The sequence below is a fragment of the Schistocerca americana genome, chromosome 8 (assembly GCF_021461395.2).
Source record: "Schistocerca americana isolate TAMUIC-IGC-003095 chromosome 8, iqSchAmer2.1, whole genome shotgun sequence".
Lineage (NCBI taxonomy): Eukaryota > Metazoa > Arthropoda > Insecta > Orthoptera > Acrididae > Schistocerca > Schistocerca americana.
This window is the reverse complement of record NC_060126.1, coordinates 95,552,107-95,562,192: the sequence shown is the minus strand read 5'-3', so window position 1 is coordinate 95,562,192 and position 10,086 is coordinate 95,552,107. Positions and strand designations below refer to the sequence as shown.

General features: G+C 48.9%; 11 non-coding genes across 11 annotated transcripts; 5 read left to right on the top strand and 6 right to left on the bottom strand.

Moving 5' to 3' along the window:
* The first annotated feature begins 847 nt into the window (after window positions 1-847).
* Trnar-acg lies at window positions 848-920 on the top strand. Its single transcript has one exon. It is a non-coding gene; the product is annotated as a tRNA-Arg (tRNA).
* A 593-nt stretch (window positions 921-1,513) lies between these two features.
* On the bottom strand, window positions 1,514-1,585 carry Trnad-guc. The gene has a single exon. It is a non-coding gene; the product is annotated as a tRNA-Asp (tRNA).
* Window positions 1,586-1,692: 107 nt separating this feature from the next.
* On the bottom strand, window positions 1,693-1,764 carry Trnad-guc. The gene has a single exon. It is a non-coding gene; the product is annotated as a tRNA-Asp (tRNA).
* A 6,057-nt stretch (window positions 1,765-7,821) lies between these two features.
* Trnar-acg lies at window positions 7,822-7,894 on the top strand. Its single transcript has one exon. It is a non-coding gene; the product is annotated as a tRNA-Arg (tRNA).
* A 287-nt stretch (window positions 7,895-8,181) lies between these two features.
* Window positions 8,182-8,253, top strand: Trnam-cau. Its single transcript has one exon. It is a non-coding gene; the product is annotated as a tRNA-Met (tRNA).
* A 245-nt stretch (window positions 8,254-8,498) lies between these two features.
* Trnad-guc lies at window positions 8,499-8,570 on the bottom strand. The gene has a single exon. It is a non-coding gene; the product is annotated as a tRNA-Asp (tRNA).
* A 107-nt stretch (window positions 8,571-8,677) lies between these two features.
* On the bottom strand, window positions 8,678-8,749 carry Trnad-guc. The gene has a single exon. It is a non-coding gene; the product is annotated as a tRNA-Asp (tRNA).
* Window positions 8,750-8,856: 107 nt separating this feature from the next.
* On the bottom strand, window positions 8,857-8,948 carry Trnai-uau. Its single transcript is given in 2 exon segments — window positions 8,857-8,892; window positions 8,911-8,948. It is a non-coding gene; the product is annotated as a tRNA-Ile (tRNA).
* A 378-nt stretch (window positions 8,949-9,326) lies between these two features.
* Trnar-acg lies at window positions 9,327-9,399 on the top strand. Its single transcript has one exon. It is a non-coding gene; the product is annotated as a tRNA-Arg (tRNA).
* Window positions 9,400-9,686: 287 nt separating this feature from the next.
* On the top strand, window positions 9,687-9,758 carry Trnam-cau. Its single transcript has one exon. It is a non-coding gene; the product is annotated as a tRNA-Met (tRNA).
* A 245-nt stretch (window positions 9,759-10,003) lies between these two features.
* Window positions 10,004-10,075, bottom strand: Trnad-guc. The gene has a single exon. It is a non-coding gene; the product is annotated as a tRNA-Asp (tRNA).
* Window positions 10,076-10,086: the final 11 nt, after the last annotated feature.

Below are 10,086 nucleotides of genomic sequence, written 5' to 3'. Positions count from 1 at the left end.
ATCTCCCGTCCTCAAACCATCAATAAAGATGCGTTTGCGACGTCACTATTGCCGAATCAATTGATACGTGCTCGCTCGTTCTGCTACGACAACAGATTTGAGTTTCGATTTGAACAATAGACCTTCCAACTCTTTCCGCTTCAAGCTCAAGAGTTTAGCCTTGACACGCTAAATTGCTGTTAAGTTGGCGGTGGTGTGACCGACGTTGTCGTACAATTCTCGAAGCACGGTATAGTAAAACTCAAATGTCTCCTTCTTATTTTGGGCTATCCGGGCGCCATAATAAATTAAACCATTTCTCTATTTCGGTTTCGCTATATGGATCCACCAGTCAGCTCAGGAGGGAAAATTGAAAATTGAGCGTAATAGGCATCCACGTGGTGCAGATGACAACATCGATTTCGCTGTCATCCAGATGAGAAATGTTTAAACTACATGGGGGTCGGTAAAATTTAGCAGGCTGTCTATCCAAGTTAACAGTGGCGGCGAGGGCATAATGACCGGAAAAGCATGTCGGAATAACTCATACTGTCTGAGATGTACATACTATCCAGTCGCTGCAGGACTTTGGCACCTAAGTACGAATGCTTCGTGCTATTCGTGTTTGATATGCAACGCTTACATGCACATCAACCGCCTCTCGTCATTGAAAAAATGAAAAAACGCGCGCCTTGCCTCGTGCTACCTGTCGAACAGCGAGAGCAGATGCGTGGCAAGCTCTAAGCTCTGCAGGCGCACTGCGGCCACGCAGCTGGACGAGAGGTACCTTCCTTGGGAGCTTGCTCAGCCATGGAGACCACGTTTCTTAGCGAATTACACTTGTCTCGTGGAAAGAAAAGCTGCCACTGGTCCTGTGGCGCAACGGATAACGCGTCTGACTACGGATCAGAAGATTCCAGGTTCGAATCCTGGCAGGGTCGGCATTTTGTTAGTTGCCGACGCGTAGCTGGGCAGTGGATTTCGTACGTCGCCGCTTCGTGGAGTGCTTTGTTACTCCTGTGCATCTCGCTGCTGCATGTCGAGGCGATCGTGGTAAATATCGCTGCCTGCAAGCGTCAGTCGAGCAAAGTCGAGACAAGTCAAGCTGAGAGCTGTACGAGATGATACGCAATTAAATACAGGCGCGTGGAAGCGACGCAGACAACACTTTCCAAGTGTCGAACGTCACGTGGCGAAGAGCCAGCGAAGCCCCAGCCAGCAGAGTGGCGCAGTGGAAGCGTGCTGGGCCCATAACCCAGAGGTCTGTGGATCGAAACCACGCTCTGCTAAAATTATTTCTTTTGCAGACTGTGTCGAGCTCGATTATTACGCCCACAGCGTCGGCTGGGGTGCTTTGATTCAGCGTTAACAGCAAACCCAGTAATTCTGAAGCATAAAGAATGCGAGAACCACTTCCTAAGATGTAGCATTTTTTAAGATTTTGCACCAACTACACTCCTTGATCGCAAAGTTAATGCTCTTACGACCCCCATACGCGCAACACTCGAACAGGCTTGTGAGATAAAAATCGCATCTCCCCGGCGGGGAATCGAACCCCGGTCTCCCGCGTGACAGGCGGGGATACTAACCACTATACTACCGAGGATGCGCTGTAAACAGGTGCCTGTGTGCGAGAGATATGGTGCTAGTAGCCGCAAACGTCCTACACTAAGTTCGGCGAGTGAAAGAGCAGCAATTAAAAATCGGATGTGCCTCCCCGGCGGGGAATCGAACCCCGGTCTCCCGCGTGACAGGCGTGGATACTAACCACTATACTACCGAGGAAGACGCAGCTAGCGTCTCGAATGCACAATTATGTTACTCAAATAGCTGATACATCTCAAACCTAGCCTCCTGTTGCTGTCAGAGACAGCTGCTAAGAAATAAAAGTATGCCCCAGGTGAAGCTCGAACTCACAACCCCGGCATTGCTCACGGCTACTGACTTATAAGTACCGTGCGCTAATCAATTGCGCCACTTTTTTTTTGTTGGGCCTCCCTTCTCCCCACACAGCCCATCCATACGCTCACCTTTGTGTGCCTTCTTCGGCTAGCTTCTGCGCTATATTAGTGGCCTTTTTTTTTTTTTTTTTTTTTTTTTTTTTTTTTTTTTTTTTTTTTTTTTTTTTTTTTTTTTTTTTTGCAGTGGTCGATCGCAGGATCACGACGTCTCAAGCTCGTCTTCACTTAATAATAGTATAAATGGTTCCGTGTCGTTCTGCATTCGTCGATGATTCAGTTTCCTGAAGGCGTGATTCAAAGTTGTCATCTCTTTGCGTTGAGAGTATGTTCGCCGAGATTACCGCCGTGCTGTTTTCTTGTGGTTATTAACTAAAGTAACTGGGTACTATTGTGTGTTCCTTGAGTTGGTGGAGACACAAACAACAAGATCAGAGGTTTCTCTTTCAGCATGGTAAATAATAATAGAAAAATAAAGTTCCGTATAGACGAAAGATAGGTATCTAGAAAGAAATACTGCCCCGTCTGTTAAACTTCGTCAAATTAAACTATACTTGGCTTCTGAGTAACGTAAAAAACCAGAAATAAATACTGGCTTTACAAGTTTGGCATCCTGTTGCATGCCGCTTCTCGTTGACCTTAGGTGCACACATTGTACAACCTATGAAGCAATGTAGTCCTGAAAACTGACAATTAGATACCCTGAGAATAGAAGAAATAAATAAAAAAGCAATGATCGTACCCATTGGTTCGCACACTTAAAGCTTCCCATCATTCAAAGCAACGGTGAGAAAATTCTGAAACTTTTCTTTATACTTTCGTAATCGTTTGATCGCGTAATATTCGGCAATAAGATACATATGAAAATCAGAAAGTGTAGGCGTTTTTGTCGTCAGCATATAATATAGATACTGTCCAATTAACCAGATATAGCTATTATTTTTAGATTTCGGAAATAATTTCCAGTCCGGGTGGAATATATCTTGCAGTTGTATTGCGGATGGCGTCGTTCTATTAATAAGAGCCAGTTTCATTCTCGTCCAATTCCAAATTTGCGTCTGATCTCTGCAGTATAATATGTGTTGCAATGTTTCCACATGGCCACATGTGTCGCAAGTCGGTGTAGGCCGTAATTGGATCTTACACAATTTCTCCCCCGTGGGCATCACCTCGTTCACAACATCATACCACACGGAACGAACTCGGGAATGAAGAAGAGGAGTGCTGATATTCATCCGAATTTGTCGCCAGTTCTTGCCAGGATACTTCATTTCTATAGAGTTATTCTGTTGCCGATTCGTAAATACACTGTAGACAGCCGCAGCAGTGAGTGGTTGCAGGTGTTGATGCACATAGCTGGACTCCACGTAATATCGGCGAATAAAAACGAGCTCGGGATGGAGATGTCCAACATTTATCGGTGGCGTCATATCCGGTGGTCGTAACTGCTGGAATAGACGTGCTGTAAGACCTGTCTGACTACATCGTAAGATCCTTGATGTTCGAGCGAGAAAAATCGCTAAGCACTGTAATTCAACATCTTTAAGGGCTAGACCACCTTTATACCGATGTAAAGCGGTAGCCTTGAAAGCAACTTTAAAAATATTACCTCGCCAAATGTACCAGCCTGCAAGGGCTAAAATTCTGTTTGCAATAACAGGAGGAATAGGGAGAACAGCGGCAACATGGTAAATCTTCCTGAGAACATAATAATTGACGAAATGTGCTCTCTGAATCCTGTCTAAACACCGCATATTGTGCTCTCGAACCAAAGCTCGAAGGACGTTGAGCTTCTGTTCCCAATTCACTCGTACCATTTCCCGTGGATTCGGAGTGAGAATCAAACCAAGGTGCTTGAGCTGGTTGGTTGCCTCTAACCAAACGGTGTTCGCGAAGCGAGCCTGCGGACCTAAATGCAAGACTTTGGATTTCCGTTCGTTAAGGCGTGCACCGCAGGCGCTGGCATACCGGTGGACAAGCCGTCGCACGGTATCGAACTCTTCGTCGTTGTTGATAAGGACGCTGATATCGTCCGCATGGGCATGACAGACGGTCTTGGTATTCAGCGTTTGAAGACCCGGTAAGGTGACGCAAAACGTTTTCAGTAGTGGCTCTATAGCAATGGCGAAAAGAGTCGTGGAAAGCGGGCACCCTTGTCGCAAACCTTGTTGAATGGTCACAGGGGCTGTTAACTGGCCGTTGAATTTCACGCGGGAAGACGTATTGCAGATACAGTTCCTTATTATCTGTACGAAATGCTGGTTGAAACCAAGTTTGTCCAGCGTTCTGAATAGAAATCCATGGTTAGTCCTATCAAATGCCTTGTCGAAGTCAAAAAAGACTATTGCCAACGTGGTCTTGCAAATCCAAGTCAAATATGCAATATCTCGGTATTCGCACAGGGCGTCTATCATCGATCGACCAGTAACCACGTTCATGTGGTATGAACCAAGCACTTTACTAAGGACTGGCTTGAATCTGGCATTCAGAATCCGACTAAAGATTTTGAAATCTGCATTGAGTAGGGTGATTGGTCGTACGTTATTGAGTGAAGTCCCTGGTGACGGTTTGGAGACTAAGACTATCAGGCCCTCAGTGAACTGCGATGGAAAAGCAGTATTCGTTAACAATTCATTATACATGATAGTCAGTTCGTCGCCGAAAACATCCCAATACCGAAGATAAAATTCAACCGGCAAACCGTCTGATCCTGCAGCTTTTCTTTCGCCGCAGACGTAATGATTGACTTCACTTCGAAGTTTGTTATGCTGGCCAGGAGCTGTGCGTGGTCGTCCGGGTCCACCGATGCCGTAATGTTAGACAAAAATTCCTCTCCCACCTCGACATCTGTGTCAGGCAGTGAGTAAAGTTGCCGGAAATGATGCCGAATAAAAGACTTAAGCTCGCCTTGCTCATCATAAACACGACCACCGTCATCTGTCAGTTGAGTAATGATTTTTTGTCTGCCTCTTTTAGCTTCCCGTATGACGTGGTACAAGGTGTCATCGAAAGCGCGTGCCCTGACTTGGGCTCCTGCCAGAGACTCACGAACCAAAGCGGTGATTTTGGCTTTGGTACGTTTAATGCGAAGGAGATTGCCAGGCAGTGCAGAGGAATCGTTGTACAACTGGCGGAGAGCGGTAAAATAAAATTCCAACGTCTGTTTCTTCCAGTACGCCTTGGCCCTGGCAAACTGACAAATACATTTCTTTATGTGCGGTTTTACTAGCTCTGTCCACCAATGAACACGCTCCCTATACCTTTGTCGTCGCTGGAGGCACCATTGCCACGTTGCAATGAGATCCTTCTTCAGGTCGCCGTCGTCCAACAGTGCGACGTTCAGTTGCCATACGCCTCGACCCAAAAAGGTTTTCTGCGAGACATGCCTAAGCGTTATGTGATACGCACAGTGGTCGCTAAATGTAACAGGCCATATTTCACAATCCCTGGCAGCGCTTAAAATGTCTTTAGATACATAAAACCTATCCAGACGACTAGCGGAGGCAGCGGTAACGTAAGTATATCTGGTCACCTGCGGGCGAAGTAAGCACCAGGTATCTTTTAAGTCCAGCCCATCAATTAAATCTCGCAACTCCAAACAAAAATTAAAATTCGGACACTGGTCTTCTCTGCGTACAACACAATTAAAATCGCCGCCCAATAAAATCTTCGAACAACCACAGGATAATAATGGCACAATTTCATCGCGATAAAAAACACTCCTATCCGTTCGGGCTGTAGATCCAGTCGGGGCATAGACGTTGACCAAAAGCAAATCTTCGAATTGTACGACAATCCCTCGACCCGTTTCTAAAATCGCTCGAGGTCTACAAGTGATGCCCGCTTTGTACAAAATTGCAGTCCCTGCCTCATCGCCAATATTTATGAGGGCCTCATAGCCTGTGACATTCCCGACCTTGGGTGTGACGACTTCTTGTAGGAAAACGATATCTATATCGGCGGCATACACATAGTCAGTCAAACATTTTAATTTTACATCAGATGTTATTCGATTTATATTAGCAGTTGCAATTTTGTAATCCCGCATAAGAAGGGTGGTGCCATGTTAATGCGTATCGTCAGCCCAGGAAGGCTGCCTGCTCGACCCCGGCGAGGGAGTGGTATCCATAAATGCATCGGGTCCAGAACTGTCGACATGCATCCCCATATCGGGTGACTCTGAATGCTGCACGACCGGTACGCCATCATCTGTGACGATTCTCTCACATTCATCCGTCCGGAATTGCTTGATAGTACGCTGCAGTTTCTGTTCAAGAGTACGAGTTTCCTCGTCACTCTGCTTACGGACCGATTTCTTTTGTCGTCCTTTCCTCTGAGGACGGATGTCCTCGACTTGTTCGTTGTTGTCAGATTTCGCAGCGGTAGGGGTAGCTCCCGTGGGAGACTGTTCTTTGCCGGAAACTACGCTGACTGGAGAAGACACGTCAAAGGGATGGGAAACTCGCGGCTGGTCCCCAGAGTCCTCAGGTGGAAGACTCTCCACAGATGGGAGCAAATGTTGATCGGGCAACCGAGGCGGAAGTTCCACACGGACCACGCCAGCATCGGAAGGGCGCGAATTTCCGGCCCCGTCGTTTGCATAGTTTTCCACGTCAGGAGCAACGGGCATTCGGCTCGCCGTAGCAGTGTTTACATCGGCGGCGGTCACGTCTGGCACAACCCCAGCCGCGTGCAGCTGTGGCGCGCTAACGACAGACGGACCGACAAGGCTCTCAGCATACGTCGGCCTATTACCATCCTGCCCAGGTACAAGGCCATCACGTTGTCGAAAAACACGACGCACTGGTTTAGCACGGGGACACGCGGCCTTCATATGGTCCGGACAGCCACAAAGGACACATGTACGAGGTTGCCCCTCGTACATCACGAGTGCCCGGAAGCCTTGTACCACGACGTTCGACGGGACATGTTTGGATAGATCAATTCGCGCTACCCGGACACCATTATCCACATTGAAGTGTTTAAGTCCGCTCCACTGCTCTTGGTGAAGTTCCAATACGTTCCCATACTGGGACAGACATTGCCGAATACGTTCAAGATCAATCTCAAGTGGTAGGTTGAATACACGGACCGTGCGCAGGCCTAACCCAGCATGGGTAACGACAACTTTACAAATTTCACCATCAGAATTAACGAACTCGGCGGTACCCTTAGTTAAGTCCATTACACGTAAACAGGGCTCGTCACTAACAAGTTTCACGTAGACGGCATTCGCCAGAAAATCGTATGAAAATCCTAAAACTTCCTCGTCTCTAAGACCCAATCTGTCGAAGAAAAAATCGACTAATTCGTAGACATGTGGTCGGCCAAAACCGAACGGAAATTGGAAACGCAACGTGTAACGGCGTAACTGATCATCCATGGCAAAGGCCATGATGTACTCACAACACCAAACCAGCTGCAGGCGCCGCCAAACACGCGCGGAGCGAGCACTCCGACACGTCTGCACACGGCCGCTGCTGCGGCGGAACTGCGCCACTGGGGCTACAACACAGTGCTCTCAGTTAGCGGTATTCACTTTGCTGCAAACCAGTGGTGGCCACAGAAACATACGATCGCCACCTGATGCCATACTGCGACTTTGGCACCTGACTACCAATGCTTCGTGCTATTCTTGTTTCATATGCTACGCTTACATGCACATCAACCGGCTCTGGTCGTCGAGAAAACGCGGGAAAACGCGCGCCTTGCCTTCTGCTACCTGTCGAGCAGCGAGAGCAGATGTGTGGCAAGCTCTAAGCTCTGCAGGCGCACTGCGGCCACGCAGCTGGACGAGAGGTACCTTCCTTGGGAGCTTGCTCAGCCATGGAGAACACGTTTCTTCGCCAATTGCACTTGCCTCGTAGAAAGAAATGCTGCCACTGGCCCTGTGGCGCAACGGATAACGCGTCTGACTACGGATCAGAAGATTCCAGGTTCGAATCCTGGCAGGGTCGGCATTTTGTTGGTTGCCGACGCGTAGCTGGGCAGTGGATTTCGTATGTCGACGCATCGCGGAGTGCTTTGTTACTCCTGTGCATCTCGCAGCTGCATGTCGAGTCAATCGTGGTAAATATCGCAGCCTGCAAGCGTCAGCGTAGCGTCAGTCGAGCAAAGTCGAGACAAGTCAAGCTGAGAGCTGTGGGAGATGATACGCAATTAAGTACAGGCGTGTGAAAGCGACGCAGACAACGCTTTCCAAGTGTCCCACGTCACGTGGCGAAGAGCCAGCGCAACCCCAGCCAGCAGAGTGGCGCAGTGGAAGCGTGCTGGGCCCATAACCCAGAGGTCCGTGGATCGAAACCACGCTCTGCTAAAATTATTTCTTTTGCAGACTGTGTCGAGCTCGATTATTACGCCCACAGCGTCGGCTGGGGTGCCTTGATTCAGCGTTAACAGCAAACCCAGTAATTCTGAAGTGTGAAGAATGCGAGAACCACTTCCTAAGATGTAGCATTTTTTAAGATTTTGCACCAACTACACTCCTTGATCGCAAAGTTAATGCTCTTACGACCCCCATACGCGCAACACTCGAACAGGTTTGTGAGATAAAAATCGCATCTCCCCGGCGGGGAATCGAACCCCGGTCTCCCGCGTGACAGGCGGGGATACTAACCACTATACTACCGAGGATGCGATGTAAACAGGTGCCTGTGTGCGAGAGATATGGTGCAAGTAGCCGCAAACGTCCTACACTAAGTTCGGCGAGTGAAAGAGCAGCAATTAAAAATCGGATGTGCCTCCCCGGCGGGGAATCGAACCCCGGTCTCCCGCGTGACAGGCGGGGATACTAACCACTATACTACCGAGGAAGACGCAGCTAGCGTCTCGAATACACAATTATGTTACTCAAATAGCTGATACATCTCAAACCTAGCCTCCTGTTGCTGTCAGAGACAGCTGCTAAGAAATAAAAGTATGCCCCAGGTGAGGCTCGAACTCACAACCCCGGCATTGCTCACGGCTACCGCCTTATAAGTACCGTGCGCTAACCAATTGCGCCACTGGGGCTACGACACAGTGTTCTCAGTTAGCGGTATTCACTTTGCTGCAAACCAGTGGTGGCCACAGAAACATACGATCGCCACCTGATGCCATACTGCGACTTTGGCACCTGACTACCAATGCTTCGTGCTATTCTTGTTTCATATGCTACGCTGACATGCACATCAACCGGCTCTGGTCGTCGAGAAAACGCGGGAAAACGCGCGCCTTGCCTTCTGCTACCTGTCGAGCAGCGAGAGCAGATGTGTGGCAAGCTCTAAGCTCTGCAGGCGCACTGCGGCCACGCAGCTGGACGAGAGGTACCTTCCTTGGGAGCTTGCTCAGCCATGGAGAACACGTTTCTTCGCCAATTGCACTTGCCTCGTAGAAAGAAATGCTGCCACTGGCCCTGTGGCGCAACGGATAACGCGTCTGACTACGGATCAGAAGATTCCAGGTTCGAATCCTGGCAGGGTCGGCATTTTGTTGGTTGCCGACGCGTAGCTGGGCAGTGGATTTCGTATGTCGACGCATCGCGGAGTGCTTTGTTACTCCTGTGCATCTCGCAGCTGCATGTCGAGTCAATCGTGGTAAATATCGCAGCCTGCAAGCGTCAGCGTAGCGTCAGTCGAGCAAAGTCGAGACAAGTCAAGCTGAGAGCTGTGGGAGATGATACGCAATTAAGTACAGGCGTGTGAAAGCGACGCAGACAACGCTTTCCAAGTGTCCCACGTCACGTGGCGAAGAGCCAGCGCAACCCCAGCCAGCAGAGTGGCGCAGTGGAAGCGTGCTGGGCCCATAACCCAGAGGTCCGTGGATCGAAACCACGCTCTGCTAAAATTATTTCTTTTGCAGACTGTGTCGAGCTCGATTATTACGCCCACAGCGTCGGCTGGGGTGCCTTGATTCAGCGTTAACAGCAAACCCAGTAATTCTGAAGTGTGAAGAATGCGAGAACCACTTCCTAAGATGTAGCATTTTTTAAGATTTTGCACCAACTACACTCCTTGATCGCAAAGTTAATGCTCTTACGACCCCCATACGCGCAACACTCGAACAGGTTTGTGAGATAAAAATCGCATCTCCCCGGCGGGGAATCGAACCCCGGTCTCCCGCGTGACAGGCGGGGATACTAACCACTATACTACCGAGGATGCGATGTAAA